Source organism: Vicugna pacos, unplaced genomic scaffold (genome assembly GCF_048564905.1).
Source record: "Vicugna pacos unplaced genomic scaffold, VicPac4 SAC-SAT, whole genome shotgun sequence".
NCBI classification, from domain to species: Eukaryota; Metazoa; Chordata; class Mammalia; order Artiodactyla; family Camelidae; genus Vicugna; species Vicugna pacos.
Window position 1 is genome coordinate 18,341,676 of NW_027328721.1, and position 21,386 is coordinate 18,363,061.

At 46.0% G+C, this 21,386-nt stretch overlaps 4 long non-coding RNA genes across 5 annotated transcripts; all 4 read right to left on the reverse strand.

Annotated features, from left to right (window-relative positions):
* Nucleotides 1–250: 250 nt before the first annotated feature.
* On the reverse strand, nucleotides 251–5,224 carry LOC140692128 (uncharacterized). Its single transcript, XR_012067682.1, has 3 exons — nucleotides 5,112–5,224; nucleotides 1,832–1,904; nucleotides 251–454 (listed from the first exon to the last, which is right to left on the reverse strand). It is a non-coding gene; the product is annotated as an uncharacterized lncRNA (long non-coding RNA).
* Nucleotides 5,225–5,553: 329 nt separating this feature from the next.
* LOC140692123 (uncharacterized) lies at nucleotides 5,554–10,528 on the reverse strand. Its single transcript, XR_012067677.1, has 3 exons — nucleotides 10,416–10,528; nucleotides 7,135–7,207; nucleotides 5,554–5,757 (listed from the first exon to the last, which is right to left on the reverse strand). It is a non-coding gene; the product is annotated as an uncharacterized lncRNA (long non-coding RNA).
* Nucleotides 10,529–10,857: 329 nt separating this feature from the next.
* On the reverse strand, nucleotides 10,858–15,833 carry LOC140692133 (uncharacterized). The gene is made up of 3 exons (XR_012067692.1): nucleotides 15,721–15,833; nucleotides 12,439–12,511; nucleotides 10,858–11,061 (listed from the first exon to the last, which is right to left on the reverse strand). It is a non-coding gene; the product is annotated as an uncharacterized lncRNA (long non-coding RNA).
* A 329-nt stretch (nucleotides 15,834–16,162) lies between these two features.
* LOC140692138 (uncharacterized) lies at nucleotides 16,163–21,206 on the reverse strand. Of its 2 annotated transcripts, XR_012067698.1 has the most exons (4): nucleotides 21,025–21,157; nucleotides 17,744–17,816; nucleotides 16,575–16,645; nucleotides 16,188–16,366 (listed from the first exon to the last, which is right to left on the reverse strand). It is a non-coding gene; the product is annotated as an uncharacterized lncRNA (long non-coding RNA). The 2 variants fall into 2 exon arrangements; XR_012067699.1 differs by lacking the exon at nucleotides 16,575–16,645 and having other exon boundaries at nucleotides 16,163–16,366; nucleotides 21,025–21,206.
* Nucleotides 21,207–21,386: the final 180 nt, after the last annotated feature.

The window sequence follows — 21,386 nt, forward strand, 5'->3', positions numbered from 1 at the left end:
CTCTGTGGAGCTTGGCTTAGGTGTTTGGTCCGGGAAGCTGTGTAAGTTCGAGATACTGCTGCTGCCCAAAGACCTGAGTTCACAGGTCAGTTTCCAGAACCTTTAAGAGCAGACAGTGGAAGATCTGCCTGTCATCAGCTTACTGGTGAGGCTCCGAGGTACTTTCAGACTTGCCCAGTCCTGGTGAAGTCGACTTTAGGGGAGACACGAAGAGAAGCTGGGCGAAAAGCTGGCTGCACGGATTGAGGAGAGATGCGAACACATGGATGAGAGATGTTCTGCTACAATGGAGAATACTGGCGTGGAGACAGCTGTAGAGGATACCAGGCTCAAAAGACATTCATGAGACATATTGATCCTCGCTGATACTGGCAGAAACATACGGAGTGCCAACGTGGACTTGAGGAAGTTCCTCAATTCTCTTCTCCAAGAACGGGTCCAAGGTCTCTGACATCTGCAAGAGAAGAGATGGCAGAGATGATCAAAACGCTCCTGTTCTTGGAAGAGGTCGTGAGAATCCACACGTCCCAAGGGGCATTCCCTAGCCATTCAGACCAGAATTCACCAAGCCCAGGTAAGCCTTTTCCCAGGTTTGGGCCTAGCTAGCAAGCACTTGCCCTTCCCTCCCCTCCACTCAGGCATCCATTTGGAAGGATCAGTACCTGAGCTGCAATGAAGCCATTACGAGAAGAGCAAGCCCCTCCTAGAATCAGAGTTCCTCCAGCTTCACACTCTGTGAACAACAGTGAACTCCTTAAAGGTCAAATAGTCTCGGCTGAAATCAATAGGAATTGAATACTTAGCTCACACCTAGAAACAATGGCCTTCCGCTAGATTCAGCAAATGTGGTGTTTATGTCTTCCCTGGGGTGAAGGGAGTGTGGTAAGTGAGGGGAATCTTTGACTGAACTTGAATCTGTATTAGGCCTCAGTTTTTCAAGACAGTATAGGTAAATAGTACATGTCAGAAAGTGAACTGTACTGTAAAAGTCGCCAATGACATTAAAGACACAGCTTCTGTGGATCGTCTTTCAATGGAGTCAAGCCCCCGGGGGCACTATATCATGGGGGTGCAGACTTGGTTGCGTTAAATGGCTTTACCCAACATGATCGGATGATTAAGCGTTCTCATCACTGATAGAAGAACACCTGGTTCTCAATAGACTAGCATAACTGCAGCAGGGTTCACCTAGCTATAATGCCTCTAGGTGCTTTTGGATTCAAACCTAAATGTATATATTTGGTTTGTTTCCTCTTGTATTTTCCTAGAGAGGGATGTTACCCCTTGAAATGCCAACATTGGCCAGTAGGTGTCATTGGGAGTAAAGGGCACCACATGCACAAGTGTATCCAAGGTTGGGGGTTAGTTCATCTTTCCAATAGTTATTTCATGGTTCCTGTTGGTTTCGGAGGCTTCAAAAGGAAAGAGTTGACATGACCCCTTTAGCAGTTTGGACTAGAAATTTGCATTCTTTCTGTCTAGGTTTTCCGTAGAGCTGACAAAATGTTACCAAAATTGACAAGTCTGGCTTCTAGGTCGATACAGTGTGTTTCAAAAAATAACTTCATTTTCGTATAACTCCCAAAACATGTAAATGAATTCTGTTAAACTTCTTAAAGACTGCAAATGAGATATCAACACACTGTCAAAACAGGTGTCTTCGGACAATCCCTCCCACCACGGCTGTATAGGAACAAAGAGCTAAGCAAATATCACATTTCTGTGAAATGTATCTGGATAGTGTTGATTCATCGATGCCCAGTTGGCAGAGAAGAAGTGCAACCTGCACTCACTCGCTCCCATGTACAGAGCAATGGAAACATCCACTCACCCAGCCCTTGGCACAGGACACTTGCCGAAGAGAGGTCTGTTACTTCCAAAGACAGGATGAGGCCTCAGGACACCTGGAAGCAGGAGAAGGCAAAGCAGGGAATGGAAACCAGTGCAGGGTCTGACCCCTGGTGATGGAGCAACAAGGGTGAAACTCTGTTTGCCTTGGACGCACACTCTCAAGCGGACAGGAGACATGGGATTGAAGGTGATGTGCTGAGATTTACAAGAGTGCACAGCAGATGCTTGGCTGACAGAACTCAAAGAAACCAGCGCAAAATATCCCCACAGTTGATTCTGAGACCAAGATCCGAGCTGCCAAATTTGAGGTAGCAGAGGCAACGGTCAGTGAGGGATAGGGCTTCGGATGATGGCACACGCTGAGTCTCAGGGATCTGGAGTGCATTGTGGGATGTGGTGGGTCGAATCAAGAGAGCAAACCGAACTGTGTACCAATGATAAAGCAACCACACTGGTCGCGCGGTTGAGATTACCGATATGTCCCATGGCCACACCCAGTGCATCTGCAGGACCAGGGACCAATTGGGCATTTTGCCAATAGAGCACGTGTGGGGCTGAATCAGAGCTATCGTGCATCTGGTCTGAGGGATCCAGGGGGCCTTGGGTTTGAAATCAGAATGAAAAGCCTTAGGATCTGCTACATTCATAACCTGGGCTGGGATTATGGTTTGGTTTGAGGCACAGGATGCGCAACAGCTCTGTGGTTGCCTTCGTGCACCCGTGCCACAAGGATGAGAGGACAAGGAAGAGTGGTCCAAGTCCACAGCGTGAGAAGAGGAAGCATTTCCTTCAGCACTATCTCCCAAAAGCGGATGCTACATTTTGGATGGCACCGGCACGGGACGGCACCGAGGACACCAAGGTAGGTCTGCGGGATCATTCCAGCAGGCCCTGATGTGTGACATCCATGGATGAGCTTCCACTGGTGTTTCAGTAGACAGAGAAGCTCTGGGAAGAACTGCTTTCATTGGGACATTCCCGTGGCACTTCAAAGCACAAGCGCACTCTCAGTTTGCTTTTTTTTAAACACTCCAAAATGACATAGAGCAGAATGCAGAGCTGAGAACCTTTAGAAGCCTCATTTCCACAAGAGGAAGTGTCCTGCGCACTTTCAGAATTGTGAGATATGCGTAATCAAAATGAAGTTTTGCTAATCGAAATAGTATGGGATGTTCATCACAACAAATGCAACACCAGCAATTGGAGATATACCAGACAACACACACAGGAACAGGATATGGCATCAATGTCTAGGAGAAGTTGTCCTCACAGAAATCCCATGGAATTGCGTAGAGACAAGAGTCTAAAATTTTCACTTAACAAAGCCCTAGAAGTCTACATTAGATACCTGATATTACCTGACCAGTAGAGATGAAGAAGTACAGTAAAAGAAACAGGAAGTACCATTTTCAGTTCCAAAGATATTGAAGGCCCAGAAGATAAGCTTTCTAACAACTAGACTGCAAAACGCTCTCCAGACCAAGTGTTGAAAATGGAGGTCTGGAAAACCCTGAAGAACAACATTGTCTCAGAATCACAAAAGGCAGAATATCAGAAAAGGGGAAGAGAAAGTCTAAAGACGAGCCAAAAAATATCAGAAAACTCAATGGATGTGATAATATCAGGGCTAAAATTCAGTCCTTAGCAGACTAGATAATGCAGAGAGACGCGTGAATGACTGTGAAGACAGGGGAACAGAAATCCCTCGGTCAGAAGCAGACATAGGAAAGCAAGTGCAAACCAATGAAACATTGCTGTTGATTCCTGGGTTAAGACAGGGCATGAAAGACTAGAGTTCATAAGAGTCCCAGATGGAAAAGCAAGAGATAAAGAAACAAAAAATGTCTGAAAATGTATCTGTAGAAAAATCAGACTGAAACTTGCTGAAAGCCAAGAAAGAATCACCTATGCGAATTCAGGAATTACACAGCATCCAAAGGAGGTGGAACCCCAATAGACCTACCAGCAGCTGTATGATTCAAATCAACAAAGTTCACGAATATCCCAGTGATTTAAAATGCACCTGGAGGAAACAACATAGTCACAAGGGAACCTCCAGAGGGGTTTCAGCTGATATCTCGGCAGCAATATTGCAGGACAGGGAGGAGTGCCAGGACACAGACCATATCCTGAATGGCCAAATGCTGCCACCTAGGGTAGCCTATGCCCCATGACCACCATTTCTAATAACGGCAGAGCTAGGGAATTCCACAGACCGGCAAATCTTAAAAGAATTCAGCAGTTCAAAACTTCTTCTAAAAGGAAGGTTGAGAATACTCCCCTGAATAGAAAAGCAGCAAGATGAAATGGAAAGAAGAAAACCATTATTGGAAATGCAAGAAGAGCATGAGTGGCAAAGAAGAAACAAGAAGAAGGCAAGGAGGACATCAAAACGCTAAAGATGGGAGAGGGAAGCAGGAAATCATAGGTGATTGGAAGCACTCTCTTAAGTGAATCAGCTTATTGGACTCTCTGTTTGAAGCGAAAGGAGAGATGCATGGCCTGACGTGTTTGCAAAACAAGCAAGAAGCAGACCAACAAAGAATCAAACCAACAACAAGCACCAAAAGGGTACGGTTGGCTGACATATACCAAGGGAATCATGATTATTCAAAAGAAAATACTCAAGGTGATGTCAAGGATCATTCAGCACGCATCGACCCAGTATCGCGGCTTGCATGTACTCAGCACACTTGTCTTCGGAAATCAGAGGCGTGCATTCATATTCGTAAATATTGATTCATAAGAGCATATCGTGACCTAACCCAAATGCCGATTTGGAATCAAATGGATTCCTAGTCCGTGATGTAGACTTGTATGTCTTCCAACAGGATGAAGGAATGCCATATTCTACGCTACGTAGAGAAGAAATGTAAGAAGCCTATAACAAAGGCACGTAGATCTGCCAAAGTGTACTAAGAGCAAAAGAGACAGACAGTAAAGTGCACATTGGGGTTGGTTTCATTTCTTGGAACTTCAGCCCCCATGAAACAAATGGATCCATGTCCTGAGAGTGCGGGTGTTTCAGCAGAAATCAGGCGACGCATATGTATTCCGGGTGTACGGATATTATAGGAACATAAGTCTCCTTTAGAGGGTCTCTGTGTACTGTGAACTGTTAGAAAGTTTAAAGACGTGTGAAACCATCAACTAAAAAGGGACCCACTTCCCTCCATTGGTTCTGTGCATACAGATCTGAACAAAAGGAAAGAGGGAAGAAGAAAGGCCCATGGGACGCTAGTGGGTAGAATCACATTTACCTTAGGAACCTCTGGTCGGATGCAGCCCCTCCCCCAACACTGACAAGATGCAGCAGCCATTGGGGATGGCAGTTACCGGTTGGATTCCAGGTGGAATGTTGGTGTGTACCGCGAGGCTTGTTGTGGCTGTTGGATCCTAGGTAACCGGGCAGAGTTCTGTGGGTGGATCAGTGTGATGGAGGGGCTGCCGCCCTCTGTGGAGCTTGGCTTAGGTGTTTGGTCCGGGAAGCTGTGTAAGTTCGAGATACTGCTGCTGCCCAAAGACCTGAGTTCACAGGTCAGTTTCCAGAACCTTTAAGAGCAGACAGTGGAAGATCTGCCTGTCATCAGCTTACTGGTGAGGCTCCGAGGTACTTTCAGACTTGCCCAGTCCTGGTGAAGTCGACTTTAGGGGAGACACGAAGAGAAGCTGGGCGAAAAGCTGGCTGCACGGATTGAGGAGAGATGCGAACACATGGATGAGAGATGTTCTGCTACAATGGAGAATACTGGCGTGGAGACAGCTGTAGAGGATACCAGGCTCAAAAGACATTCATGAGACATATTGATCCTCGCTGATACTGGCAGAAACATACGGAGTGCCAACGTGGACTTGAGGAAGTTCCTCAATTCTCTTCTCCAAGAACGGGTCCAAGGTCTCTGACATCTGCAAGAGAAGAGATGGCAGAGATGATCAAAACGCTCCTGTTCTTGGAAGAGGTCGTGAGAATCCACACGTCCCAAGGGGCATTCCCTAGCCATTCAGACCAGAATTCACCAAGCCCAGGTAAGCCTTTTCCCAGGTTTGGGCCTAGCTAGCAAGCACTTGCCCTTCCCTCCCCTCCACTCAGGCATCCATTTGGAAGGATCAGTACCTGAGCTGCAATGAAGCCATTACGAGAAGAGCAAGCCCCTCCTAGAATCAGAGTTCCTCCAGCTTCACACTCTGTGAACAACAGTGAACTCCTTAAAGGTCAAATAGTCTCGGCTGAAATCGATAGGAATTGAATACTTAGCTCACACCTAGAAACGATGGCCTTCCGCTAGATTCAGCAAATGTGGTGTTTATGTCTTCCCTGGGGTGAAGGGAGTGTGGTAAGTGAGGGGAATCTTTGACTGAACTTGAATCTGTATTAGGCCTCAGTTTTTCAAGACAGTATAGGTAAATAGTACATGTCAGAAAGTGAACTGTACTGTAAAAGTCGCCAATGACATTAAAGACACAGCTTCTGTGGATCGTCTTTCAATGGAGTCAAGCCCCCGGGGGCACTATATCATGGGGGTGCAGACTTGGTTGCGTTAAATGGCTTTACCCAACATGATCGGATGATTAAGCGTTCTCATCACTGATAGAAGAACACCTGGTTCTCAATAGACTAGCATAACTGCAGCAGGGTTCACCTAGCTATAATGCCTCTAGGTGCTTTTGGATTCAAACCTAAATGTATATATTTGGTTTGTTTCCTCTTGTATTTTCCTAGAGAGGGATGTTACCCCTTGAAATGCCAACATTGGCCAGTAGGTGTCATTGGGAGTAAAGGGCACCACATGCACAAGTGTATCCAAGGTTGGGGGTTAGTTCATCTTTCCAATAGTTATTTCATGGTTCCTGTTGGTTTCGGAGGCTTCAAAAGGAAAGAGTTGACATGACCCCTTTAGCAGTTTGGACTAGAAATTTGCATTCTTTCTGTCTAGGTTTTCCGTAGAGCTGACAAAATGTTACCAAAATTGACAAGTCTGGCTTCTAGGTCGATACAGTGTGTTTCAAAAAATAACTTCATTTTCGTATAACTCCCAAAACATGTAAATGAATTCTGTTAAACTTCTTAAAGACTGCAAATGAGATATCAACACACTGTCAAAACAGGTGTCTTCGGACAATCCCTCCCACCACGGCTGTATAGGAACAAAGAGCTAAGCAAATATCACATTTCTGTGAAATGTATCTGGATAGTGTTGATTCATCGATGCCCAGTTGGCAGAGAAGAAGTGCAACCTGCACTCACTCGCTCCCATGTACAGAGCAATGGAAACATCCACTCACCCAGCCCTTGGCACAGGACACTTGCCGAAGAGAGGTCTGTTACTTCCAAAGACAGGATGAGGCCTCAGGACACCTGGAAGCAGGAGAAGGCAAAGCAGGGAATGGAAACCAGTGCAGGGTCTGACCCCTGGTGATGGAGCAACAAGGGTGAAACTCTGTTTGCCTTGGACGCACACTCTCAAGCGGACAGGAGACATGGGATTGAAGGTGATGTGCTGAGATTTACAAGAGTGCACAGCAGATGCTTGGCTGACAGAACTCAAAGAAACCAGCGCAAAATATCCCCACAGTTGATTCTGAGACCAAGATCCGAGCTGCCAAATTTGAGGTAGCAGAGGCAACGGTCAGTGAGGGATAGGGCTTCGGATGATGGCACACGCTGAGTCTCAGGGATCTGGAGTGCATTGTGGGATGTGGTGGGTCGAATCAAGAGAGCAAACCGAACTGTGTACCAATGATAAAGCAACCACACTGGTCGCGCGGTTGAGATTACCGATATGTCCCATGGCCACACCCAGTGCATCTGCAGGACCAGGGACCAATTGGGCATTTTGCCAATAGAGCACGTGTGGGGCTGAATCAGAGCTATCGTGCATCTGGTCTGAGGGATCCAGGGGGCCTTGGGTTTGAAATCAGAATGAAAAGCCTTAGGATCTGCTACATTCATAACCTGGGCTGGGATTATGGTTTGGTTTGAGGCACAGGATGCGCAACAGCTCTGTGGTTGCCTTCGTGCACCCGTGCCACAAGGATGAGAGGACAAGGAAGAGTGGTCCAAGTCCACAGCGTGAGAAGAGGAAGCATTTCCTTCAGCACTATCTCCCAAAAGCGGATGCTACATTTTGGATGGCACCGGCACGGGACGGCACCGAGGACACCAAGGTAGGTCTGCGGGATCATTCCAGCAGGCCCTGATGTGTGACATCCATGGATGAGCTTCCACTGGTGTTTCAGTAGACAGAGAAGCTCTGGGAAGAACTGCTTTCATTGGGACATTCCCGTGGCACTTCAAAGCACAAGCGCACTCTCAGTTTGCTTTTTTTTAAACACTCCAAAATGACATAGAGCAGAATGCAGAGCTGAGAACCTTTAGAAGCCTCATTTCCACAAGAGGAAGTGTCCTGCGCACTTTCAGAATTGTGAGATATGCGTAATCAAAATGAAGTTTTGCTAATCGAAATAGTATGGGATGTTCATCACAACAAATGCAACACCAGCAATTGGAGATATACCAGACAACACACACAGGAACAGGATATGGCATCAATGTCTAGGAGAAGTTGTCCTCACAGAAATCCCATGGAATTGCGTAGAGACAAGAGTCTAAAATTTTCACTTAACAAAGCCCTAGAAGTCTACATTAGATACCTGATATTACCTGACCAGTAGAGATGAAGAAGTACAGTAAAAGAAACAGGAAGTACCATTTTCAGTTCCAAAGATATTGAAGGCCCAGAAGATAAGCTTTCTAACAACTAGACTGCAAAACGCTCTCCAGACCAAGTGTTGAAAATGGAGGTCTGGAAAACCCTGAAGAACAACATTGTCTCAGAATCACAAAAGGCAGAATATCAGAAAAGGGGAAGAGAAAGTCTAAAGACGAGCCAAAAAATATCAGAAAACTCAATGGATGTGATAATATCAGGGCTAAAATTCAGTCCTTAGCAGACTAGATAATGCAGAGAGACGCGTGAATGACTGTGAAGACAGGGGAACAGAAATCCCTCGGTCAGAAGCAGACATAGGAAAGCAAGTGCAAACCAATGAAACATTGCTGTTGATTCCTGGGTTAAGACAGGGCATGAAAGACTAGAGTTCATAAGAGTCCCAGATGGAAAAGCAAGAGATAAAGAAACAAAAAATGTCTGAAAATGTATCTGTAGAAAAATCAGACTGAAACTTGCTGAAAGCCAAGAAAGAATCACCTATGCGAATTCAGGAATTACACAGCATCCAAAGGAGGTGGAACCCCAATAGACCTACCAGCAGCTGTATGATTCAAATCAACAAAGTTCACGAATATCCCAGTGATTTAAAATGCACCTGGAGGAAACAACATAGTCACAAGGGAACCTCCAGAGGGGTTTCAGCTGATATCTCGGCAGCAATATTGCAGGACAGGGAGGAGTGCCAGGACACAGACCATATCCTGAATGGCCAAATGCTGCCACCTAGGGTAGCCTATGCCCCATGACCACCATTTCTAATAACGGCAGAGCTAGGGAATTCCACAGACCGGCAAATCTTAAAAGAATTCAGCAGTTCAAAACTTCTTCTAAAAGGAAGGTTGAGAATACTCCCCTGAATAGAAAAGCAGCAAGATGAAATGGAAAGAAGAAAACCATTATTGGAAATGCAAGAAGAGCACGAGTGGCAAAGAAGAAACAAGAAGAAGGCAAGGAGGACATCAAAACGCTAAAGATGGGAGAGGGAAGCAGGAAATCATAGGTGATTGGAAGCACTCTCTTAAGTGAATCAGCTTATTGGACTCTCTGTTTGAAGCGAAAGGAGAGATGCATGGCCTGACGTGTTTGCAAAACAAGCAAGAAGCAGACCAACAAAGAATCAAACCAACAAACAAGCACCAAAAGGGTACGGTTGGCTGACATATACCAAGGGAATCATGATTATTCAAAAGAAAATACTCAAGGTGATGTCAAGGATCATTCAGCACGCATCGACCCAGTATCGCGGCTTGCATGTACTCAGCACACTTGTCTTCGGAAATCAGAGGCGTGCATTCATATTCGTAAATATTGATTCATAAGAGCATATCGTGACCTAACCCAAATGCCGATTTGGAATCAAATGGATTCCTAGTCCGTGATGTAGACTTGTATGTCTTCCAACAGGATGAAGGAATGCCATATTCTACGCTACGTAGAGAAGAAATGTAAGAAGCCTATAACAAAGGCACGTAGATCTGCCAAAGTGTACTAAGAGCAAAAGAGACAGACAGTAAAGTGCACATTGGGGTTGGTTTCATTTCTTGGAACTTCAGCCCCCATGAAACAAATGGATCCATGTCCTGAGAGTGCGGGTGTTTCAGCAGAAATCAGGCGACGCATATGTATTCCGGGTGTACGGATATTATAGGAACATAAGTCTCCTTTAGAGGGTCTCTGTGTACTGTGAACTGTTAGAAAGTTTAAAGACGTGTGAAACCATCAACTAAAAAGGGACCCACTTCCCTCCATTGGTTCTGTGCATACAGATCTGAACAAAAGGAAAGAGGGAAGAAGAAAGGCCCATGGGACGCTAGTGGGTAGAATCACATTTACCTTAGGAACCTCTGGTCGGATGCAGCCCCTCCCCCAACACTGACAAGATGCAGCAGCCATTGGGGATGGCAGTTACCGGTTGGATTCCAGGTGGAATGTTGGTGTGTACCGCGAGGCTTGTTGTGGCTGTTGGATCCTAGGTAACCGGGCAGAGTTCTGTGGGTGGATCAGTGTGATGGAGGGGCTGCCGCCCTCTGTGGAGCTTGGCTTAGGTGTTTGGTCCGGGAAGCTGTGTAAGTTCGAGATACTGCTGCTGCCCAAAGACCTGAGTTCACAGGTCAGTTTCCAGAACCTTTAAGAGCAGACAGTGGAAGATCTGCCTGTCATCAGCTTACTGGTGAGGCTCCGAGGTACTTTCAGACTTGCCCAGTCCTGGTGAAGTCGACTTTAGGGGAGACACGAAGAGAAGCTGGGCGAAAAGCTGGCTGCACGGATTGAGGAGAGATGCGAACACATGGATGAGAGATGTTCTGCTACAATGGAGAATACTGGCGTGGAGACAGCTGTAGAGGATACCAGGCTCAAAAGACATTCATGAGACATATTGATCCTCGCTGATACTGGCAGAAACATACGGAGTGCCAACGTGGACTTGAGGAAGTTCCTCAATTCTCTTCTCCAAGAACGGGTCCAAGGTCTCTGACATCTGCAAGAGAAGAGATGGCAGAGATGATCAAAACGCTCCTGTTCTTGGAAGAGGTCGTGAGAATCCACACGTCCCAAGGGGCATTCCCTAGCCATTCAGACCAGAATTCACCAAGCCCAGGTAAGCCTTTTCCCAGGTTTGGGCCTAGCTAGCAAGCACTTGCCCTTCCCTCCCCTCCACTCAGGCATCCATTTGGAAGGATCAGTACCTGAGCTGCAATGAAGCCATTACGAGAAGAGCAAGCCCCTCCTAGAATCAGAGTTCCTCCAGCTTCACACTCTGTGAACAACAGTGAACTCCTTAAAGGTCAAATAGTCTCGGCTGAAATCGATAGGAATTGAATACTTAGCTCACACCTAGAAACGATGGCCTTCCGCTAGATTCAGCAAATGTGGTGTTTATGTCTTCCCTGGGGTGAAGGGAGTGTGGTAAGTGAGGGGAATCTTTGACTGAACTTGAATCTGTATTAGGCCTCAGTTTTTCAAGACAGTATAGGTAAATAGTACATGTCAGAAAGTGAACTGTACTGTAAAAGTCGCCAATGACATTAAAGACACAGCTTCTGTGGATCGTCTTTCAATGGAGTCAAGCCCCCGGGGGCACTATATCATGGGGGTGCAGACTTGGTTGCGTTAAATGGCTTTACCCAACATGATCGGATGATTAAGCGTTCTCATCACTGATAGAAGAACACCTGGTTCTCAATAGACTAGCATAACTGCAGCAGGGTTCACCTAGCTATAATGCCTCTAGGTGCTTTTGGATTCAAACCTAAATGTATATATTTGGTTTGTTTCCTCTTGTATTTTCCTAGAGAGGGATGTTACCCCTTGAAATGCCAACATTGGCCAGTAGGTGTCATTGGGAGTAAAGGGCACCACATGCACAAGTGTATCCAAGGTTGGGGGTTAGTTCATCTTTCCAATAGTTATTTCATGGTTCCTGTTGGTTTCGGAGGCTTCAAAAGGAAAGAGTTGACATGACCCCTTTAGCAGTTTGGACTAGAAATTTGCATTCTTTCTGTCTAGGTTTTCCGTAGAGCTGACAAAATGTTACCAAAATTGACAAGTCTGGCTTCTAGGTCGATACAGTGTGTTTCAAAAAATAACTTCATTTTCGTATAACTCCCAAAACATGTAAATGAATTCTGTTAAACTTCTTAAAGACTGCAAATGAGATATCAACACACTGTCAAAACAGGTGTCTTCGGACAATCCCTCCCACCACGGCTGTATAGGAACAAAGAGCTAAGCAAATATCACATTTCTGTGAAATGTATCTGGATAGTGTTGATTCATCGATGCCCAGTTGGCAGAGAAGAAGTGCAACCTGCACTCACTCGCTCCCATGTACAGAGCAATGGAAACATCCACTCACCCAGCCCTTGGCACAGGACACTTGCCGAAGAGAGGTCTGTTACTTCCAAAGACAGGATGAGGCCTCAGGACACCTGGAAGCAGGAGAAGGCAAAGCAGGGAATGGAAACCAGTGCAGGGTCTGACCCCTGGTGGTGGAGCAACAAGGGTGAAACTCTGTTTGCCTTGGACGCACACTCTCAAGCGGACAGGAGACATGGGATTGAAGGTGATGTGCTGAGATTTACAAGAGTGCACAGCAGATGCTTGGCTGACAGAACTCAAAGAAACCAGCGCAAAATATCCCCACAGTTGATTCTGAGACCAAGATCCGAGCTGCCAAATTTGAGGTAGCAGAGGCAACGGTCAGTGAGGGATAGGGCTTCGGATGATGGCACACGCTGAGTCTCAGGGATCTGGAGTGCATTGTGGGATGTGGTGGGTCGAATCAAGAGAGCAAACCGAACTGTGTACCAATGATAAAGCAACCACACTGGTCGCGCGGTTGAGATTACCGATATGTCCCATGGCCACACCCAGTGCATCTGCAGGACCAGGGACCAATTGGGCATTTTGCCAATAGAGCACGTGTGGGGCTGAATCAGAGCTATCGTGCATCTGGTCTGAGGGATCCAGGGGGCCTTGGGTTTGAAATCAGAATGAAAAGCCTTAGGATCTGCTACATTCATAACCTGGGCTGGGATTATGGTTTGGTTTGAGGCACAGGATGCGCAACAGCTCTGTGGTTGCCTTCGTGCACCCGTGCCACAAGGATGAGAGGACAAGGAAGAGTGGTCCAAGTCCACAGCGTGAGAAGAGGAAGCATTTCCTTCAGCACTATCTCCCAAAAGCGGATGCTACATTTTGGATGGCACCGGCACGGGACGGCACCGAGGACACCAAGGTAGGTCTGCGGGATCATTCCAGCAGGCCCTGATGTGTGACATCCATGGATGAGCTTCCACTGGTGTTTCAGTAGACAGAGAAGCTCTGGGAAGAACTGCTTTCATTGGGACATTCCCGTGGCACTTCAAAGCACAAGCGCACTCTCAGTTTGCTTTTTTTTAAACACTCCAAAATGACATAGAGCAGAATGCAGAGCTGAGAACCTTTAGAAGCCTCATTTCCACAAGAGGAAGTGTCCTGCGCACTTTCAGAATTGTGAGATATGCGTAATCAAAATGAAGTTTTGCTAATCGAAATAGTATGGGATGTTCATCACAACAAATGCAACACCAGCAATTGGAGATATACCAGACAACACACACAGGAACAGGATATGGCATCAATGTCTAGGAGAAGTTGTCCTCACAGAAATCCCATGGAATTGCGTAGAGACAAGAGTCTAAAATTTTCACTTAACAAAGCCCTAGAAGTCTACATTAGATACCTGATATTACCTGACCAGTAGAGATGAAGAAGTACAGTAAAAGAAACAGGAAGTACCATTTTCAGTTCCAAAGATATTGAAGGCCCAGAAGATAAGCTTTCTAACAACTAGACTGCAAAACGCTCTCCAGACCAAGTGTTGAAAATGGAGGTCTGGAAAACCCTGAAGAACAACATTGTCTCAGAATCACAAAAGGCAGAATATCAGAAAAGGGGAAGAGAAAGTCTAAAGACGAGCCAAAAAATATCAGAAAACTCAATGGATGTGATAATATCAGGGCTAAAATTCAGTCCTTAGCAGACTAGATAATGCAGAGAGACGCGTGAATGACTGTGAAGACAGGGGAACAGAAATCCCTCGGTCAGAAGCAGACATAGGAAAGCAAGTGCAAACCAATGAAACATTGCTGTTGATTCCTGGGTTAAGACAGGGCATGAAAGACTAGAGTTCATAAGAGTCCCAGATGGAAAAGCAAGAGATAAAGAAACAAAAAAATGTCTGAAAATGTATCTGTAGAAAAATCAGACTGAAACTTGCTGAAAGCCAAGAAAGAATCATCTATGCGAATTCAGGAATTACACAGCATCCAAAGGAGGTGGAACCCCAATAGACCTACCAGCAGCTGTATGATTCAAATCAACAAAGTTCACGAATATCCCAGTGATTTAAAATGCACCTGGAGGAAACAACATAGTCACAAGGGAACCTCCAGAGGGGTTTCAGCTGATATCTCGGCAGCAATATTGCAGGACAGGGAGGAGTGCCAGGACACAGACCATATCCTGAATGGCCAAATGCTGCCACCTAGGGTAGCCTATGCCCCATGACCACCATTTCTAATAACGGCAGAGCTAGGGAATTCCACAGACCGGCAAATCTTAAAAGAATTCAGCAGTTCAAAACTTCTTCTAAAAGGAAGGTTGAGAATACTCCCCTGAATAGAAAAGCAGCAAGATGAAATGGAAAGAAGAAAACCATTATTGGAAATGCAAGAAGAGCACGAGTGGCAAAGAAGAAACAAGAAGAAGGCAAGGAGGACATCAAAACGCTAAAGATGGGAGAGGGAAGCAGGAAATCATAGGTGATTGGAAGCACTCTCTTAAGTGAATCAGCTTATTGGACTCTCTGTTTGAAGCGAAAGGAGAGATGCATGGCCTGACGTGTTTGCAAAACAAGCAAGAAGCAGACCAACAAAGAATCAAACCAACAAACAAGCACCAAAAGGGTACGGTTGGCTGACATATACCAAGGGAATCATGATTATTCAAAAGAAAATACTCAAGGTGATGTCAAGGATCATTCAGCACGCATCGACCCAGTATCGCGGCTTGCATGTACTCAGCACACTTGTCTTCGGAAATCAGAGGCGTGCATTCATATTCGTAAATATTGATTCATAAGAGCATATCGTGACCTAACCCAAATGCCGATTTGGAATCAAATGGATTCCTAGTCCGTGATGTAGACTTGTATGTCTTCCAACAGGATGAAGGAATGCCATATTCTACGCTACGTAGAGGAGAAATGTAAGAAGCCTATAACAAAGGCACGTAGATCTGCCAAAGTGTACTAAGAGCAAAAGAGACAGACAGTAAAGTGCACATTGGGGTTGGTTTCATTTCTTGGAACTTCAGCCCCCATGAAACAAATGGATCCATGTCCTGAGAGTGCGGGTGTTTCAGCAGAAATCAGGCGACGCATATGTATTCCGGGTGTACGGATATTATAGGAACATAAGTCTCCTTTAGAGGGTCTCTGTGTACTGTGAACTGTTAGAAAGTTTAAAGACGTGTGAAACCATCAACTAAAAAGGGACCCACTTCCCTCCATTGGTTCTGTGCATACAGATCTGAACAAAAGGAAAGAGGGAAGAAGAAAGGCCCATGGGACGCTAGTGGGTAGAATCACATTTACCTTAGGAACCTCTGGTCGGATGCAGCCCCTCCCCCAACACTGACAAGATGCAGCAGCCATTGGGGATGGCAGTTACCGGTTGGATTCCAGGTGGAATGTTGGTGTGTACCGCGAGGCTTGTTGTGGCTGTTGGATCCTAGGTAACCGGGCAGAGTTCTGTGGGTGGATCAGTGTGATGGAGGGGCTGCCGCCCTCTGTGGAGCTTGGCTTAGGTGTTTGGTCCGGGAAGCTGTGTAAGTTCGAGATACTGCTGCTGCCCAAAGACCTGAGTTCACAGGTCAGTTTCCAGAACCTTTAAGAGCAGACAGTGGAAGATCTGCCTGTCATCAGCTTACTGGTGAGGCTCCGAGGTACTTTCAGACTTGCCCAGTCCTGGTGAAGTCGACTTTAGGGGAGACACGAAGAGAAGCTGGGCGAAAAGCTGGCTGCACGGATTGAGGAGAGATGCGAACACATGGATGAGAGATGTTCTGCTACAATGGAGAATACTGGCGTGGAGACAGCTGTAGAGGATACCAGGCTCAAAAGACATTCATGAGACATATTGATCCTCGCTGATACTGGCAGAAACATACGGAGTGCCAACGTGGACTTGAGGAAGTTCCTCAATTCTCTTCTCCAAGAACGGGTCCAAGGTCTCTGACATCTGCAAGAGAAGAGATGGCAGAGATGATCAAAACGCTCCTGTTCTTGGAAGAGGTCGTGAGAATCCACACGTCCCAAGGGGCATTCCCTAGCCATTCAGACCAGAATTCACCAAGCCCAGGTAAGCCTTTTCCCAGGTTTGGGCCTAGCTAGCAAGCACTTGCCCTTCCCTCCCCTCCACTCAGGCATCCATTTGGAAGGATCAGTACCTGAGCTGCAATGAAGCCATTACGAGAAGAGCAAGCCCCTCCTAGAATCAGAGTTCCTCCAGCTTCACACTCTGTGAACAACAGTGAACTCCTTAAAGGTCAAATAGTCTCGGCTGAAATCGATAGGAATTGAATACTTAGCTCACACCTAGAAACGATGGCCTTCCGCTAGATTCAGCAAATGTGGTGTTTATGTCTTCCCTGGGGTGAAGGGAGTGTGGTAAGTGAGGGGAATCTTTGACTGAACTTGAATCTGTATTAGGCCTCAGTTTTTCAAGACAGTATAGGTAAATAGTACATGTCAGAAAGTGAACTGTACTGTAAAAGTCGCCAATGACATTAAAGACACAGCTTCTGTGGATCGTCTTTCAATGGAGTCAAGCCCCCGGGGGCACTATATCATGGGGGTGCAGACTTGGTTGCGTTAAATGGCTTTACCCAACATGATCGGATGATTAAGCGTTCTCATCACTGATAGAAGAACACCTGGTTCTCAATAGACTAGCATAACTGCAGCAGGGTTCACCTAGCTATAATGCCTCTAGGTGCTTTTGGATTCAAACCTAAATGTATATATTTGGTTTGTTTCCTCTTGTATTTTCCTAGAGAGGGATGTTACCCCTTGAAATGCCAACATTGGCCAGTAGGTGTCATTGGGAGTAAAGGGCACCACATGCACAAGTGTATCCAAGGTTGGGGGTTAGTTCATCTTTCCAATAGTTATTTCATGGTTCCTGTTGGTTTCGGAGGCTTCAAAAGGAAAGAGTTGACATGACCCCTTTAGCAGTTTGGACTAGAAATTTGCATTCTTTCTGTCTAGGTTTTCCGTAGAGCTGACAAAATGTTACCAAAATTGACAAGTCTGGCTTCTAGGTCGATACAGTGTGTTTCAAAAAATAACTTCATTTTCGTATAACTCCCAAAACATGTAAATGAATTCTGTTAAACTTCTTAAAGACTGCAAATGAGATATCAACACACTGTCAAAACAGGTGTCTTCGGACAATCCCTCCCACCACGGCTGTATAGGAACAAAGAGCTAAGCAAATATCACATTTCTGTGAAATGTATCTGGATAGTGTTGATTCATCGATGCCCAGTTGGCAGAGAAGAAGTGCAACCTGCACTCACTCGCTCCCATGTACAGAGCAATGGAAACATCCACTCACCCAGCCCTTGGCACAGGACACTTGCCGAAGAGAGGTCTGTTACTTCCAAAGACAGGATGAGGCCTCAGGACACCTGGAAGCAGGAGAAGGCAAAGCAGGGAATGGAAACCAGTGCAGGGTCTGACCCCTGGTGATGGAGCAACAAGGGTGAAACTCTGTTTGCCTTGGACGCACACTCTCAAGCGGACAGGAGACATGGGATTGAAGGTGATGTGCTGAGATTTACAAGAGTGCACAGCAGATGCTTGGCTGACAGAACTCAAAGAAACCAGCGCAAAATATCCCCACAGTTGATTCTGAGACCAAGATCCGAGCTGCCAAATTTGAGGTAGCAGAGGCAACGGTCAGTGAGGGATAGGGCTTCGGATGATGGCACACGCTGAGTCTCAGGGATCTGGAGTGCATTGTGGGATGTGGTGGGTCGAATCAAGAGAGCAAACCGAACTGTGTACCAATGATAAAGCAACCACACTGGTCGCGCGGTTGAGATTACCGATATGTCCCATGGCCACACCCAGTGCATCTGCAGGACCAGGGACCAATTGGGCATTTTGCCAATAGAGCACGTGTGGGGCTGAATCAGAGCTATCGTGCATCTGGTCTGAGGGATCCAGGGGGCCTTGGGTTTGAAATCAGAATGAAAAGCCTTAGGATCTGCTACATTCATAACCTGGGCTGGGATTATGGTTTGGTTTGAGGCACAGGATGCGCAACAGCTCTGTGGTTGCCTTCGTGCACCCGTGCCACAAGGATGAGAGGACAAGGAAGAGTGGTCCAAGTCCACAGCGTGAGAAGAGGAAGCATTTCCTTCAGCACTATCTCCCAAAAGCGGATGCTACATTTTGGATGGCACCGGCACGGGACGGCACCGAGGACACCAAGGTAGGTCTGCGGGATCATTCCAGCAGGCCCTGATGTGTGACATCCATGGATGAGCTTCCACTGGTGTTTCAGTAGACAGAGAAGCTCTGGGAAGAACTGCTTTCATTGGGACATTCCCGTGGCACTTCAAAGCACAAGCGCACTCTCAGTTTGCTTTTTTTTAAACACTCCAAAATGACATAGAGCAGAATGCAGAGCTGAGAACCTTTAGAAGCCTCATTTCCACAAGAGGAAGTGTCCTGCGCACTTTCAGAATTGTGAGATATGCGTAATCAAAATGAAGTTTTGCTAATCGAAATAGTATGGGATGTTCATCACAACAAATGCAACACCAGCAATTGGAGATATACCAGACAACACACACAGGAACAGGATATGGCATCAATGTCTAGGAGAAGTTGTCCTCACAGAAATCCCATGGAATTGCGTAGAGACAAGAGTCTAAAATTTTCACTTAACAAAGCCCTAGAAGTCTACATTAGATACCTGATATTACCTGACCAGTAGAGATGAAGAAGTACAGTAAAAGAAACAGGAAGTACCATTTTCAGTTCCAAAGATATTGAAGGCCCAGAAGATAAGCTTTCTAACAACTAGACTGCAAAACGCTCTCCAGACCAAGTGTTGAAAATGGAGGTCTGGAAAACCCTGAAGAACAACATTGTCTCAGAATCACAAAAGGCAGAATATCAGAAAAGGGGAAGAGAAAGTCTAAAGACGAGCCAAAAAATATCAGAAAACTCAATGGATGTGATAATATCAGGGCTAAAATTCAGTCCTTAGCAGACTAGATAATGCAGAGAGACGCGTGAATGACTGTGAAGACAGGGGAACAGAAATCCCTCGGTCAGAAGCAGACATAGGAAAGCAAGTGCAAACCAATGAAACATTGCTGTTGATTCCTGGGTTAAGACAGGGCATGAAAGACTAGAGTTCATAAGAGTCCCAGATGGAAAAGCAAGAGATAAAGAAACAAAAAATGTCTGAAAATGTATCTGTAGAAAAATCAGACTGAAACTTGCTGAAAGCCAAGAAAGAATCATCTATGCGAATTCAGGAATTACACAGCATCCAAAGGAGGTGGAACCCCAATAGACCTACCAGCAGCTGTATGATTCAAATCAACAAAGTTCACGAATATCCCAGTGATTTAAAATGCACCTGGAGGAAACAACATAGTCACAAGGGAACCTCCAGAGGGGTTTCAGCTGATATCTCGGCAGCAATATTGCAGGACAGGGAGGAGTGCCAGGACACAGACCATATCCTGAATGGCCAAATGCTGCCACCTAGGGTAGCCTATGCCCCATGACCACCATTTCTAATAACGGCAGAGCTAGGGAATTCCACAGACCGGCAAATCTTAAAAGAATTCAGCAGTTCAAAACTTCTTCTAAAAGGAAGGTTGAGAATACTCCCCTGAATAGAAAAGCAGCAAGATGAAATGGAAAGAAGAAAACCATTATTGGAAATGCAAGAAGAGCACGAGTGGCAAAGAAGAAACAAGAAGAAGGCAAGGAGGACATCAAAACGCTAAAGATGGGAGAGGGAAGCAGGAAATCATAGGTGATTGGAAGCACTCTCTTAAGTGAATCAGCTTATTGGACTCTCTGTTTGAAGCGAAAGGAGAGATGCATGGCCTGACGTGTTTGCAAAACAAGCAAGAAGCAGACCAACAAAGAATCAAACCAACAAACAAGCACCAAAAGGGTACGGTTGGCTGACATATACCAAGGGAATCATGATTATTCAAAAGAAAATACTCAAGGTGATGTCAAGGATCATTCAGCACGCATCGACCCAGTATCGCGGCTTGCATGTACTCAGCACACTTGTCTTCGGAAATCAGAGGCGTGCATTCATATTCGTAAATATTGATTCATAAGAGCATATCGTGACCTAACCCAAATGCCGATTTGGAATCAAATGGATTCCTAGTCCGTGATGTAGACTTGTATGTCTTCCAACAGGATGAAGGAATGCCATATTCTACGCTACGTAGAGAAGAAATGTAAGAAGCCTATAACAAAGGCACGTAGATCTGCCAAAGTGTACTAAGAGCAAAAGAGACAGACAGTAAAGTGCACATTGGGGTTGGTTTCATTTCTTGGAACTTCAGCCCCCATGAAACAAATGGATCCATGTCCTGAGAGTGCGGGTGTTTCAGCAGAAATCAGGCGACGCATATGTATTCCGGGTGTACGGATATTATAGGAACATAAGTCTCCTTTAGAGGGTCTCTGTGTACTGTGAACTGTTAGAAAGTTTAAAGACGTGTGAAACCATCAACTAAAAAGGGACCCACTTCCCTCCATTGGTTCTGTGCATACAGATCTGAACAAAAGGAAAGAGGGAAGAAGAAAGGCCCATGGGACGCTAGTGGGTAGAATCACATTTACCTTAGGAACCTCTGGTCGGATGCAGCCCCTCCCCCAACACTGACAAGATGCAGCAGCCATTGGGGGTGGCAGTTACCGGTTGGATTCCAGGTGGAATGTTGGTGTGTACCGCGAGGCTTGTTGTGGCTGTTGGATCCTAGGTAACCGGGCAGAGTTCTGTGGGTGGATCAGTGTGATGGAGGGGCTGCCGCCCTCTGTGGAGCTTGGCTTAGGTGTTTGGTCCGGGAAGCTGTGTAAGTTCGAGATACTGCTGCTGCCCAAAGACCTGAGTTCACAGGTCAGTTTCCAGAACCTTTAAGAGCAGACAGTGGAAGATCTGCCTGTCATCAGCTTACTGGTGAGGCTCCGAGGTACTTTCAGAC